Source organism: Numida meleagris, chromosome 2 (genome assembly GCF_002078875.1).
Source record: "Numida meleagris isolate 19003 breed g44 Domestic line chromosome 2, NumMel1.0, whole genome shotgun sequence".
NCBI lineage: Eukaryota > Metazoa > Chordata > Aves > Galliformes > Numididae > Numida > Numida meleagris.
In genome coordinates this window covers 124,090,318-124,106,392 of record NC_034410.1, presented here as the reverse complement: position 1 = coordinate 124,106,392, position 16,075 = coordinate 124,090,318, and the positions used below count along the sequence as shown (strand labels likewise).

Genomic DNA, 16,075 nt, shown 5'->3' with positions numbered 1-16,075 from the left:
CTGATTAAATGGGACTGTTACATGCACAGAAGTACTGGGCACAGCTCTAGACAAAAGGTCAAATGATTTGAATGTGACTATGTTGAAACCTAGACATAAAACCAGTAGTGAAAAAAGATATTGATGGATTTCTTCTTTAAGCATTGTAGATTAAGTTCGAAAATAGACAAAAAGTACAAAATTCAGGCATGCACTGGGGGGAAGAAAGTAAAGAGTTGTGCTAGGGTTCTACCCCTCTGAGCAGTTTCTTCACAGATTTCTCTTTTTCTTTTCCTCCTTTTCTGACTGTATCATACCTTGACTTCTTGCAGCATAGAGAGGCTATGGTTAATAGTGTGCAATACAGCGGTAGCATGTCCTTTAAATAGCAAAAATATCCCTGAGAGGTATCGAGTATTTTATGCTTTATTATTAAATTGAGATAAATGATTTATACCATTCCTAAGTACTCTCATGTCCTCCTCTGAACTCAGTTCATATGGACTCAGTCCTGAAGCACTTGGCTGCACGATATAGTGGTTGCAAGAGGTGGTTCTCATAATTTTTTAAAAGCACATCTAAGACACTTCTAGAAGTTTCTGTGTAACATGTTTCTATAAACAGATGGTGTGAAACGGTGGTTTTATTAATGCTTACTTGGATTGACCTGCATCTCTTCGAGTTCTGCTGCTCACAAATAATGTTCCAGTTCAGAATGATGAAACATTTACACTCACCATAATGTCATGTATTACACATTTATAAATGCATTAGAGATGGCTAACCAACAAAAATTACAATGAAAATTTTTCTTTGATTGAAAAGTGGGGGGTAAAACGTCATCCTCCTTTAATCTGTCTGATGCTTACTAAAGAATTTTATAAGCATTGTACTAGCGGATGGCTGTCAGTACGTGTATTTGGATGTCTTTCTGAAGCAATAGGTTCTACACTGATTTATCAGCTCTTGCTTGTTGCTATCATCATCTGAGTTTAGGAACATTGTTCTTCTGATTGGGCGCCTGTCCTGTAAAACAGCTTCTGTTTAAAGTGCTGAACTGTGAGATGTTTTCAAAATGTTAGAGCTGACTTTCAAACTGAGATAATTGCTGACATTCTTTATCTTTTTTGGCATCATTTTCAATAAATGTGTTTTTCTGCTCTAGGAAAGCAAGATTATAAGAAAACCAGACCAATGTTAAGAGCAACAAGATTAAAAGCAGAGGCCAAGAAAACTGCACTAGGCGTGAAGGTAGAATTCTCTTTGATAGCTTATTCTACCTTTGTGTATATGTTGTTTCTTTTCCCCATAGATGTGCTGCATGAATATTGATTTCTGAGAGATATTGTTTATGACACTTCAAAATCTAAGTGGAATGCCAGAATCTAAAATATTTATGATGGATTGCTTTTACTTAACCCTGAAATAACTAGAATAATTGAAACACTAAAATAGTCCATGTTCTTGTTATGATGCATATTTACTTTAATGTCAAAATATTGTGCACTTAGAAAATTGATCTTTTCGGGGAACCACTGTACACACAAAACAAATGCTTTAACTAGTTCATATTGTTATAAAAGTGACAGTAAATATCTTCTTTCTTCCTCTTCCTACCCTATACCCAGGAGTAATTTAAAGACAGGATTTGATAAGCGTTGTAAATTCACAGCATTATTATTTTAGTCTACATCCATGTGTACTGCCTCTGACTTGGAAAACAGTAGGCTTAAGTAAGAACAAAGCACCTGGAGAGATACTGAGCTTTTTTTGGAAATGTCTCTTTTTTGGGGAAGTTATAAGGTATAACAATAGCCAATTGATCATGAGTGTGAATGTGAACAAAGAGGACAATTAGGAATACTCTATGCTAGCTACTATCCTGAATGATCAAAATGGAATTTTGATGAACATACATTGTTTATTTAAGTTGCATTTGATATTTTTCCATCCAACTTTTTTTTTTAATCAAGGTGATGTACAATTAACTTAGCTGCAAGGATAAAAAAAGTGTAAAATAATTATTAAAAAAGATCAGATACCTGGATATTCTAGTGAAAGGAACTTCAGAAATTTTAAAAGGAGGACATTTTCTTGTATCTGGCAGATGAGAAATCAGTTTTTTCAAGTTATAGCTTATAGCAAATGCCAAGGTATTACTACCAAGCTGTAACAGCTGTTGAGCTGCCAGATGATGTATTTGGTTGTCTTCCAGAATTTGCTATTATAATCACGAAACAGTGCTTTCTTTTTGCTCCTGATTGCTGATCTCGATCAAGCATTACCGTGCGATGCAGTATGTTTTCACAACATAATCTCCTCAGTTAGTGCTGTGTGTCAGGTTTTAATGAGAAAAAGTAGATTGCCTTTTTTGTTTAAAGGATAGATTATTAACCTTTTATGTTTGATGTTTTTTCCTTCCCTTATTAAATTTTGCTTTTTCTTTTCATTTCACTTTCAATGCAATGACCTTTTAAAAGTGATGTTCTACTTGGAGACTTTTACTGTACAGCTTAGTTCTTTAGAAATGTACAAGTTTTTTATTCATATGTCACACAAGTGAGAAAAATAGGAGCCTTAGTCCCTCAAAACATGTTTATTTCCTTTGTTCTTAATTCTTACTTGAAAAAAGAGGGAGAATGGAAAAGCGTATGTGTAATCATATGTACAGCGAAACTCAAACATTAGTGAATAAGGAGAACAAGAATTGTTTATTCTGTACAAATGTGTTCCTGCATATTTTAGTAGAATGCCAGCTTTGTTGCAGTTAAGAATGACTTTTGCCATCAATGTGCAAACATGCTCACCATGATTTGGGGTGTTGTGTTCTTGGGGTTATCCCAGTTGAAACGTCTTAGGTTTGCAATTCTGCCTCTGCGAAAGGCAGGAAAGATGGAAAAGAAAGAGAGAAAGAAAGACAGAAAGGGAGAAAGGGAGAAAGGGAGAAAGAAAGAGAGGAAGAAAAAAGATTATTTAAGATGATGTCTTGCACACCTAGGCCTTGAAATATGACTCTGATCATCTTCAAACAGATCACAGTCATTTGCCTTGCTTCCTAATTGCTGAGAAAAGCTGACAGAGCTTAAGCAAAAGGAAAGGTAAGGTGGGCACCTTTCCCTCTGGGGATGTGCTTATGGGGAAGGAAGGCAAGGCCTTTCTGTGCATCCTTCTCACTGAGCCTGCTTAATGCAAACAACCTTAGACTTACTAAATGTTACAGTACTTTCACCAGGATGACAATCCCTGTAGAATAAAACTCTGCCCTTCCACTTACAGAACCTACAGTGCTCAGCACAGCAATGAGGTAAACTCACACCTCTTTCCGTTTCTCAGTGACAACTCTTCAGCTTGCTTTATCCCTCCAGCTGGGAGAGGCTGCTTGGTGATGTGGCTTCTATGCCCCTGTGGAGCACCATCCCACGCTGAGCCTCTCTCTCAGACAGGGTTGGCTTTGCTCCATCCACCCTTGAGTTCCTCTCTCTGCCCAAAAGCAATCTTACGGCAGATATTTTCATCCTCCACACCTATCCCAAATACTGCTATTTTGTCATCTGGATAAATTTGGAAATGGGAATTTCTTGAAATCTCCTTGGTGTTAAACCATTCCTTATGCCTACGACAAGCAGAAGCAGCAGAAGTTTTGAGGTCTCATTACATTATATACATTTGCAAAACTATTTTGAGGCTAAATGCGTGTTACTTTGTTTGTTTCCTAATACTCCAAGCTTTGAGTGTGCCTGCGCTCTTCATTTGGGAAGATACTGTCACAGCTGTCGCTTCACGTTAGCAAAGTTTTCTGATGCTGCTAAACAGCATGGTTCACCTTCTTAAGGGTGAGGATTTCGTACTTTTATATGATGCAGACTCTGATTCTGTGACAGTTGATTAACTTCTGTCTGTCTTGAGGAAAGAAAAGTGATACAATTACAGTGCGATGTAATAAGTAGGCAGCACTTTAAGTAGAAATGTCCAAGGTTCTTGTTAAATGTTTGAAAAAACATGTACATTTGTGTATTCACCTTTTATTTGTTTATCCACATTTGGTACATGATGCAGTATGCAGCACTTCAAAATATATTAACATTCTCTTAGAAAAAGCTAAGTTGCTTTTTAAATTACTGTAGAGGAAATATAACTTCGTCGTATGATATGTAGAAGTAGAAGCTCTCTAGGAAAGAGGGATATTTTTACAAGTCTTTGAAAATTCCACTTACAACATTTACAGCATTGATACCTCTAGCACTGTTTTCTACTAGGGTTCAATTCATGGGGAAAACAATCACTAACTAACTGTAAACACGAGTATTTAGGGAAAAAAGAGAAGAGGATTGGAAAACAGAGAAGGGATGTAGTCCTCAGTATTTATCAAGATAATGAAATTCAGCTGTTGTGTATTTCACCGTAAGAGCTGACAACATTTGCTTTAAAAAGTCCCTAGAAATGACATAAAACTTTTGAGAACCAATCCCCTGGAGATCCTTCACATTTCATCGCTGGCATACTAATTAGCTTGTCTTGTCAAACTTTGATTGCCTTGTCATTTTAATGCAAGGTTTAAAGTAACAAAGTTTCTTTCAGTCACTGCCATTTAGTACTTTTTAATTTCCCCAATGAGAGATTTTATACATGTTGATAATGTCAGAGAAGTAGCAAAGCACTAATAACTATCCAAAGTTAGTTCAAGCAAGGTGACCATGCTAGCATTCAGTGTATAATATTTGCTCTTTAAACATGTTTAAAAATTGAATAGTGTAACAGAGCTATCGTGCTGGCTCTGTTTATACGTATGACACTAATTGCAGACGGTTCCAAATATATGGTGTCTCTTGGAAAAGCAGGACCTCTGTCTCAAGAAACAACTCTGAGGGAAAGCAGTATGCTGGATGTCTCCTGGTGTTTGCAGAAGGCAAAATTCTTTGTAGCAGTACCAAAAAGGAAGCCTCTAGGCCTTCTCTGTGTGTGTGTTTTGTAGTCCCCGAGCTCATGCTGATGGAAGCCCACCTGATCATGCTACCCAAGCGAAGCAGCAAGGGCTCTACTTTGTCATTGCTAACTCTGCTTTTTGTGAGTAAAGGAAGAGGTGCCAGCAGGAGGGTGGCAAGGAGAAAATGGTTTGAGGAACGTGCAAGTTCAGCCCCAAAGAGCTGGGGTTTTGTAGGCAGAGGCTGCTAGTAATGGGAAGTCTTGAGGGGGAATTGTTTTCACAGGCTGCAAGAATGAATCAGTGGTCCATGGGATAAATGATGAAGTTTTCTCTCTTGGTGAAAGGCAGACACAAATCTGAACAGTAGTGCTTTACACCCACTTGCAAAGACATAATCAACTGCAGAATAGCACTCCATAGAGAATTATTAGCAATGCAGTACATTGATTGAGCTAAGGAAAAAATGCTTCCTAGCAAAGTGTGAGCTTACTGTCTGTCATTCTTTTGCATATCTGCTTAATCTATTGTTTATCTAGCTAGCTCACTATTAAGAGTTTATCTCATCTGGAACAAGTTATGTATGAACAGATAACAAAACATTCCTAGTGTATTTTGGCAAAGGGTGTTCTCTGATTTCATGCTGTTCATAATCTGCTAAGTTAGTGGACTACATTTGCCAAGATATGTTGGGAATACAGTTTCATAGCTTTGCAGAAATTAAGGGCACAAGGGACTATTAGATCATTTGATCTGGCTCCTATGTGCTACAGATCATAAAATTTCATCCAGATACCTTCAAGGAAATCCAAGCACTTTTGTATGGCCAACGTACTGTGTCTCCAAACCAGTTTATATGCCTCACATAAAGAGCAGGGCAGCTTAATGTGCCACCAGTGAACAAAATGTGATATTCCCAGTGATCCCAGCAGTCAGACTTTTATCCCTGACCTTGAAATGGAAGGGACGGAGAGAAAAAAACGCACAAAGTGAAAAACAAAATCAGATTACTCCCATCTGACCCTGGCCTGACCTGTACACTTAAGCATAGTAATCATGGTGGCTTCCAGCATGTGAACAAGATGCACCAGGCAGAAGCTTAGAAGGATTTTCTGTACTGTCTCGGAGCAGTGGTCTATCTTTCTCTGGCTTTGGCCTCAGTTATGATCAATCTCTAACACTTCAAAGGATAACTGAAATGAAAAACAGCAAAACTTCATATCTCAGGAATGAAATCAGTACAATTAAAGGGAAATCATAGAATAACAGAATGGCTTGGATTGGAAGGAACCCCAAGAATCATCAAGTTCCAACTCCCGGCCACAGACAGGGCCACCAACCTCCAGATCTGGTACTAGACCAGGCTGTTCAGGGCCCCATCCAGCCTGGTCTTGAACACCTTCAGGGACAGAGCATCCACAGCCTCTCTGGGCAGCCTGTTCCAGCACCTCACCACTCTTTCTGTAAAGAAATTCCCCCTGACATCCAATCTAAACTTTCCCTCCTTGAGCTTAAAACCATTCCTCCTTGTCTTATCACTATCTACCCTTGTAAAAAGTTGATTCCCCTCCTTTTTATAATCCCCTTTTAAATACTGAAGTGCTCCAGCCCTCTGATCAACTTTGTGGCCCTCCTCTGGACCGTCTCCAACAACTCCAGATTTCTTGGAAGAGAAGAAAAAGTGATTGATCCTGTATAGAAAAGTCTGAAGCACAGAAGCATGAACTATAATTATTTTGAACAGTCTAGTACTCCAGAAGTTCAAAATACAGCACTGACCACGTCAGCAATCACAGTCATCCCATGACCCTGAAGGAGGAAAGCGATCAGCTCCCAAGACTAGCAGTCAGGACCTCCTTTTGCACTCACCCAAGTGGAAGTATTCTTCCCAATTGCTAAGTAATATATATATATTTCATCCTATTTTATTTTATTGAGAAATCTTACCATAAAAGATGTACAGCCATGGAAGTCCAATATTCTCCCAGAGGGGTAGCTCAAATGTTCAGTCATTCTTGTTCCTAGGAAACAGCATCTTATTTCAAGAGTGAGTTTATCTAACCTCAGCTGGACCTTGAGAGGTTCTTATAAACAAGGTAGAAGGACCTCACTCTGTGAAGCATCTTGCTTAAATACAGGTATATGGAATATATAGTTATATGTTGTAACCAAGCCACCTCTCATTCTTCTCTGTAATAAAATAAATACCAGTCATCTCCCTACTGGAAGTCCCCCTTTCCACATCTAGAGATTGCACTGAGGGAGTGGTTACCCCTTAAATCAAAAGACCATTTTCGTGTCATAGGTTTTCAAGGCAGAATCCTTCACTTTATATGTACTGCCTAGATCTTCAATAACTTTATATACTGTCTTGTGTTTAGCTGTGTTAAAATCAGTTCTGCTGCTTTGTGATCATATAGCCAAATGTTTTAGGTGACTTTGTAATAGTACCTTTTCTTCATTATTTGAGGCCATAATGGTCTTTGTCCCATCTGAAAATTCTAATGATCAAAATTACTGATAAAAGTTAGTACATTTATGTTACCTTGTCTTAGATGTAGAATGTCCTGCATTAAGGATGTAAAAAATCATTTTTAGTTATTACTTTTAAAATTGTAAAAGATAGTTACAGTGAATGCCCAGATAAATTCTTCCACTTAGAAATAATATGTGGTATAACAGGATTTATCTTCAAATCCATGTACCTTTGTTTTACTTCTATAAAGATAAGTATCCTTGGTCCGAGTGCTTTTCTTCATATCCCTTTTCAGAAATTACTTGGGATAGTTAAGCATTTCAAAGAGAGAAATTTGTGGTAATCTTTCTCCTGATTTTAAGATGGTGTCAGTTAAAACAGGTACACTTCTCTTTGGAGGACAATAGAATGTAAGTTAAGGTGTAAAAAATCCAAAATTTCTTGAGCGTGGTACTATTCTTTACTTGTGATATATGATTCTCTCATACATGGCGTCCAGATTTGCGTTGCCATAGCCAACAGTTTTTTCCTCATTTGGCCCTCCATTTTTTCAAACCCTTTTTAATCTCTGCAACTTATTCCATCAGAGTGAATCTGAGGACGTTATCTGAGCATTTTGGCATGAGAGACATAAAACTGACAAAAAATGATAGGAGAATTAAATCTATGGTATGCCATAATGGCATGTGTATCCTTCATGGAAAAAGTTTCTGACAAAGTTGACTAAGCTGAAATCAGTAGGATTCTGCAGAAATTATTCAAAGTATTAGAGAATATAGTAGAAAATTGTGTTCCTTTTACAGGCTTCTTTGACCATAGTTTGGAATTTGAAGGCAGGGATGTTATTTTGTAACATTCTTATGAAAGAAAAAAAAAAGAGGGAGAAAAAGCCCTGTGATCATTTTAAGTTTATTTCTATTGGACTTTTTCTGTATTGGTTAATTATTCATGCTGAAATCCTCTGAGTAAATGGATTTTGCAGAGTGATGATAGGGATGATCCATAAAGTGGAAGAGAAAGGGAACTATATATGCTGAGCGGGGAGTATTTTAACGTTTCATTTCTATGCATGGCTTAAAATACAAATAGCAAAGCCTGATAAGCATAAAACAAATTAGAATGACAATATGTACTGTTGTTGCAAATACAGTATAGTGGTGTAGCATCTCATTTGCTACTTACATTGCAAAATTTATGTTTTAAAAGTTCATAAACTGGATACAATTCTTGAGACTGCATATCCCTAGCTGAGAGCCAGGCGTCCTTTGTTGGACTATTTATTTTGGATTTTTGTTTCTCGGCCTTCTTCAGTAACTGAGAATTGAGGTGCTTGCATAGTTCTCATACTAGGAATTTCAATAAGGCATGTCATTCCCAGGGTTAATAAATACTGATCCAGGGACCTCCTTCCTAATGCCTGTGTAAGGAAAGTAATGTTCTCTCGGCATTATTCACTGCAAAACTTAGGCAGAGAGGAAATAAAGAACTGCTCCCATTAAAGCAGATACTGAGAATAAAATCAAAATTGTCCCTGTTCCACTTCCCAGAAAACAAATCTTTAATGTAGACATTCCCAGAATTTTGCTCCTGCTACCACAGAATTTCATATTGGAGAGAGGACAGAAGGGAGAGGGGCGGAGGGCTTACTGTAAAACAGAAAGCATGGCAAGTGTGGCATCCAAATGAGGGAAAAACTTTTTAATACTGGAATGAATTTGCTCTCTGTGTCAAGTGTGAACGGTGCCTGCATTGCTCGATTTTGTTGTCCACTCTGCTGAGCAGATGGAGCTTGCAGTTGTATGTCACTTGTTTATTACATCCTCTTAAGATTAGTAGCTGTGTGGCCAGATGGGTCTGGGAGCACAGCTGTGGATACAAGGAAATAAATGAAACCTGTCTGATGCTGCCGTGCCCTTTTGTGAGATACTGACGTGTTGCAACTGCAACAAAGCAAAATCACTTTCTTTAATATATTAGTGAATTAGATGCATTTTTTTAATCAAATCATATAAAAACAGGAGGGTGAGGCTCAGAGGATGGTATACCTCTAAGAGGAAAATGTAGTAGAAATCCTCAGCAAACAGCTTCAGCAAATTTACAGGAACAATTTTAATGTAAAATAAATTCAAAGTGCACATCAATTAATCATCCACATAAAATGTAAAGCAAAGATTTCTATAGAGCAAAGACTCCTATAGAGCATACACCAAAGCAGCAGTATTTCAAAGTTTATTAGATGGCATATGTTGAATTATTGATCCAACATTCTGATAAACTATATAATGCATTTATGTAAATGCAAATGAAATGCTGTTCTCCAGAAGAATGCCAGATAATGGGCTAGACTTTAAAAAGTGAAACTCACACACTTTTAACTCCTTCATGGCAGTAGATATGCAAAGTCAGTCACAAAGCAACCAACCGCAAACTGGGAGATCCTGGAGGGATCCATCCGGTGGTGGTGTAGGTCTCTACACCTGACCTGTGTATAGAGCCATCATCTATACACTACTCATAGTCTAAGGCATTTTTAGAGAGTATTCATGTGACTTCTTTTTGACACCTTGTTTAGGACACAAGGAATCTTACACCGAACAGGGTCGGATGCTCTGCTGTGACTGAAAAGCTTGTCTGATAGTCTAGGTGAGCTACAGCCATCTCCCTTCAGTCCCACTGGCAGAGTAAGGCTGACGCACCATTTTCTGTACCAATTCAAGTTACTTGCTATAAATGCACTGAACTGTTTTTCTCCTCTCCTTTTAAGTATATGGGTGTGTTGTTCTGATGCAGATGATTTGTAGGTCAGCATGAAGCCAAGATTTTGAGGGAGGATTATTGCTTCTTTTTGAAGAAGGAAGGTGGTTTGTGGAGGTGGGCAAACTGACCTGAAGAAACATAAGGATCTTTCCCAAATTTATATTTCTGCTTTTATTGTCTAACAAAATGAAAGTCAATGGTATAAGGAGTGTGTGATGCTTTCCTGGAAAATAAAAACTTAAAAATGTGACGCACTGCAGCTTTGGAAATAGTTTTATAAAGAGGATGATCGCACTCTAATTTGTTATATCTGAGATATAAAGTTGAAGTTTTAACTGAGTCCAGCCTTAAGTTAGAATATGATGATAGGCATTCACATAATGAGTATGATGTTTAGTACAAAAACATTTTTCTGATTCTGAAAGCTGCTATAAATGATGTATACTTTGGAAGACGTTTTTATGTTAATTAAGGAAGATGCAGCAAGTTGTAATATTTTATGGGAAGAGAGGCAAGTACAAGTGCAAATTGTGCTTTTTGCCTTATTGCAGAGGGGAAGGAAGAAAAGTTTCATCCAAGTCTGAAGGATTTCGTAGATCCATACTGTGATGCATGCCAGGAGGTTGGGAGGTAGAGGTAGCAATTTTCATTGACTTCCAACATACTGTGTTTGCTTCATTAAAAAATTACAAATTTGTTGGCAAAAAGCAGTAACATATTGCTAGAAAACATCAAAATTCACAGTGTAAATTTGTAACTTAAATTTGTGTTCAAAACTGTGGTTCATGAATTCTGTGTTTTCTTTTAAAAAGGAAGGGATGGAATAATAAAAGGACACAAAGCTCCCATTTCTAGGTCAGACCAAAGATCTTTAAACCAAATATCTTATTTCTGGCGGTATATCAAACTCACAGAAATGTTTACTAAGAAAAATGGATTTTATAACACTCTGAAATGGTAATCAGGAAGAAATCATTATACAAAGTCTGATGTTATTTTGCCGTGCAGTATAGAAGGGAAATAACACTTACTCTTGGTTTATCTTAAATTATGATACTGTTTCTAACAGTTTCTGTTTTAATTTTTTTCTGTTATTTCTACAGGAAGTTGCCCTTGTCCTTGCAGCTATATTGGTATTTTTGTTGGCTTTCTATGCTTTCTTTTATCTTAACGTTTCCAATGAAGTTGACCTTGATCTGGATCCAGATGAAAACTAGCAGATGCAATGAATCTATCAACAAGATTTCTTCAGCTTGAACAAGACTACGTAGGAACACAGTCCCTTCACTGTGAGACAGTAAACAATGCCATTTCTTGCAGTTCAAATTTGTAAGTTTTGCAATACATCACTTCTACATTCCAGATCTCCAAAATAAAAGAACACTCATGCCCGGCAAGCATATTTGGTTAATGCCAAAGCCAGGAGCTGCAGTACAATGTGGGAAGTTTATTGTTTACATTATATTTTCTCAGGCAGAGAACTTTGATGTCAAAAGACAGGTGCTATTATTATCTTGGGTATTGATGCTGACTTCACAGGAGAAGAATCTGCCTTGACTAAATTTAGGAATCAAAGCTTCCTAATAGCCAAATTAGGTTCTTTTTCTTTTCCCAAAAGAAAGTGGAAATACCATACAACAAAAATCTTTTATTGATTTGTATTTAAAGTATATCAACCCCTCCTCATTCTTTGTCTCCCTTTTTATCTTTCTTTTAAATGTGTATGCACAAATGCGCACACAAAGATGGAAGAAATTGTAGGAAAAAATTATCTTTTTAGAAGCAGTCTGTCACCTCCTATATGGACTTAATTTTATGTCATCCCAGATTCTGTGTGCCCGTATATCTCCAGTAATCTTTTTCATTCTTTTGCCAACTGTTCAGCACACATGTGTTCTGTCAGAAATGGCACCTGGATGACAGAAGCTCTAACATTCGCATATGCCTCTGAAACACAGTTCTTTGCCTCCTGTGCTGTCTGAACTAGTGTAAATAGAAAGTTCAATCGATGTTGGGTTTAATTAGTGTGTTGCTCTATTATTAATATAAAGTCAAAGTTGTATTTTAATTGTACTCTTCCTGCTGGTTGTGATATCAACTTGTTCTACCTGTTAGGAGGGTATTGTAAAAAAATACATATTTCCAGTTATAAAATCATTTTTATCATCAAACTAATGTATGAAGTTGTGAGTATTAAGAATCCTTTCATGTATACTTCTAATAATTGGGAAAATATTGGCTCCGTGTCATCCTTTAGTTCTTGCAAAGTACCTTTTGGAATATGCAGTGTGGATGATATTTCTGATGCCTTTGATAACCACAAGCAACGTGAAGAAGTCGGTATGTCAAAGCAGCTGCAGGGAGCTGTAAAATTCTGGCTTTACCCTGTTCTGCTTCAGCTTTGGCATATTACTGAGCTTATGGTTATAAAGGATTTGTTTTGATCCTTTGAAAATGTGGTCAGTCTTTCTCTAGTCTGGTTTATTTTTGAAACCAAGAAAAGCATGGACCCATTGCTGCCGAATGTGTTAGGGAGTTAGGCAGTTTGACTTCCAGAAAAGTTGCCATAATTTTGAAATTTTATTAGCAAATCAGCTTGTCTTAATCTTAGCTACCAGTTTCAGTTTTAGTTGCAACTGTGGCATTTACTGACTTGTTCTGGAAATGCCTCACTGAGATTCCATATAGTGATTCTGAAGACAAGGGCATACCAAACCCTAGCATCTACTATAATGGAAAATATATTTCTTTTAAATTGACACAGTCCCATTACCACCACTTAAGGAACTTAGATCAATATAGTTAGTTTTTAAACCATACAGTAACTATGACCATATATGCTACAAGTCTCTAAGGATACACTTCTCTCTCATACTCCTCATTCACTTTATGCAATGCAAAACAACAACTCTAGAAATATAGAGTACACCATCTTCCAAGAAGAATATGAAAGAGAAATATAAACATATACATGCAAATATTTCTCATTTTCTAATTACGACTGTTACAGACATAAAATATTAACATTTATATATTCATGTGACTGATAGTCTGCTAATGCTCGTATGGATGACCAAACGGTTACTGACATGTTGCATTTATGGCGAAGCATTTTCTGACACATGGCCCGTTTTTCAGTGGAGAGAAAAGCTTATCACAAACTGTCTTCTTGGATGTGACATGCTGCTCGTTTCACCAATGCCACACCACATGTCACAGAAGCTACAGACCTCTCCTTTTACTTTGCATGAGCAGTTTTCTTGCTCCGTAAAATACGGGAAGGATTGCTAAGTTAATGTTTGTGTGTAGCTCCCTGGGTGATACGTGGTCTGAGAATGATGCGTGGTTATCACCATCACGTAGGTTGTCTTGTAACTTGCTTTCTGAATCAGTTACATTAAAAAGCATGCTATTCCTACTGTCAAATTTATGAACATGATGTTCTTAGAAGATCTAATTTCCCATAATTATGACTCATAGACAAAATCCAGTGTGCGTATGTGTGTGACTGAAGCAGCTTTCCTGATTTGTGGCGTATCGATCCATGTTGCCCACAAGTGCCATAGTTTGCAGCTTGTCTGTTGGCTTCATTTCAGTTAGACCTTTTCATTTACATGAAAGATACTCACATATAATGAGAAATTTTTCTGTTGCTTAGATAAACTGGATAAACTTCTGTTCAGTGTACATAGAAATACCTGGTAAATATCGCAGTAAATACAATGGTTCTCTTATCAGTACAATAATTCCTAATGGGACCATGTCAATATTTTTTAAAGCTAAAAGCTTCTACCTCTCATCAAATTTTTCATCCTTGGTTTTCTAAAAGGCACAAACACAACAATATTAGCATTGAGGTTATATTTTGAGCTTTTTCATTCATGAATATCCTGCATTCACTGAAATTACATCCGATTTACTCCAAGGGGATCAAAATCCAGCCTGAAGTTATTTCTGTTTTCTACAGCACTGTAGTGTCCATACCTATAGGTATGTCTTGCAAATATGTGGTTTATTTTGCCTTACTTATATCTCAGATTGAAATATGCCTCCTCATTTTTGGGCCATCTATCTTTGTATGAGTTGCTTAGTGCTTGTTTTAATAATAAATGGATTTTTACTCTCTCTGTGCTTTTATTAATGTTGGATGTGTTGTACTGAATTATATATAAATTATAAAGGACATTGAGGCAATCTAGATAGCATAGTGTTCAATGTGAGCAGTGATACTCACCAGCTTTAGAATATTTGGATTATTCTAAGCATTTCTAACCCCTTAGCTCATATTAAAACTAAGTGTAGCCTATGAATACTTAAAAGACAGTAAAAGAGAGCTTTCCTTGGCATCCTCCCCAATACCAATACAGCTGATCTTTTTCTGCAAACAAAGTTGTTCTGTGTACCTACCATCAACTTCAGATAGATTGGTTTTATTATAAAAATAATGCTTTTATACAGTTGTTTCAAAGAAAGATTGCTGATCAAATCATTTACACAGGAGCTCTGGCTTGATTGGGTAGTTTTTTTAAAGGAAATTCACCTCTGGGCACAGAGTGGAATTCAGGCTGCTTGTGGAGTACATGGAATTTCTTTGAGGCAGAGGCTGTGGAGGAGATGCCTGTGCAGGACTCTCCTGCAGTGGACAGGAGTGGATGCCCCATCAGGAAGGGAGTAGATGACCCATCTGGAAGTGGCTCTGGCTAGGAAGGCACAACAGTGTTCCAGCAGTGATTTTGCTCAGTAAATATTTCCTCAGCATTTTTACTTTTCCCTTTGATCCTACAGAAGCAGAACCAGAATGCTGACAATCTCAGGACAGAAGCCTCAGTATAGTAGTTTTACTAGTGCCACTGGTGAACATTGCCAAAGAAAGGCTTTAAGTCTATTTCCTAGAGTCCGTAAATACATTTTACTGGAAGTTTAGGAGGCATGTTAAGCATTTCCCTAGTGGACCCTAGAGATATATTTAAACTGTTGTTGAAGAACACTGTATTTAAAGTTCAGTGTTGCATATCATACAGATGTCATGTGATTCGGGATATGTTGTAGCTCCTTCCGTTCTTCAGACCAGCTGTAGCAGGGACAGCGTGTACATGTGTAACTGCAGAGATGCACAACGTGAACAAACTCAGATGTTCATTTAGGTGTAGTCTAGAGTAGTTGACCTAACAAGCTGTGTTTGAAAACAGATTTTAAACCCAACCAAATGAAGGCACAGTGGAAGTCCTACAAAACAACCCATCCCATTTCCATGAAAATTGCTACGAAGGAAGAGGCTTATCTGCTGACTTAAGGGAAAGTTGTGAATACTGCCCATTCAGGGAGGAAAACATTGCTAGCAGCTCCCAGTAGACTGATGATTCATTTTGCTTTGATATGGGATTGTGCCTATAAAAGGCACAACTGAACCAACTGGTGATGGTCAAATGCCTTCGGGGCAATTCTCTGTAAAGTACTGGACTTGAAACACAGACTATGCAAATTAGAGTGCCAACAAACAGGTTACTACAGATCTTGATCACATTTCATGATGCTTATGACTAAGAAAATATCAATATGGCACATCAATAAGACAGCAGAAATGCGATATTGGAACTGCTTCTTAAAAGATTTTGTAGTGGATTGTTGTATCAGGCGTGTAACGGAGCACTCGGGCTGTAACGCGGAAGGCCCTTCCCCATTTGCTCTCTGTTGGTTAGCCTACAGGAGAGGCTGTCCTTCTTTGTTTTCATAACAAGGTGTATAACAACCCCGTATATGGCCTTTCGGAAGTAAGAGGTCAGAAGTGGGAGATTTAATATGATTGGCCAGAAGCCCGTGTGAGCTTCTGGAACAGTCTAGTAAAAAGATAAGAAATACTATATAGTTCTGTAGCTTTTACCAATAAACGCCATTTTGCTGCTCATCATATTGATGTGCTTTGTGCAGCAGTTTGGTCAGAA

General features: G+C 37.5%; 1 long non-coding RNA gene across 3 annotated transcripts in view; it reads left to right on the top strand.

Annotated features, from left to right (window-relative positions):
- Positions 1-14,270, top strand: part of LOC110393882 — a 67,217-nt gene extending 52,947 nt beyond the window's left edge. For all 3 annotated transcript variants that reach the window (XR_002435245.1, XR_002435244.1, XR_002435246.1), the window contains 3 exons: positions 1,145-1,230; positions 9,949-10,019; positions 11,237-14,270. This is a non-coding gene — a long non-coding RNA (uncharacterized LOC110393882). The remainder of the gene's footprint in view (positions 1-1,144; positions 1,231-9,948; positions 10,020-11,236) is intronic.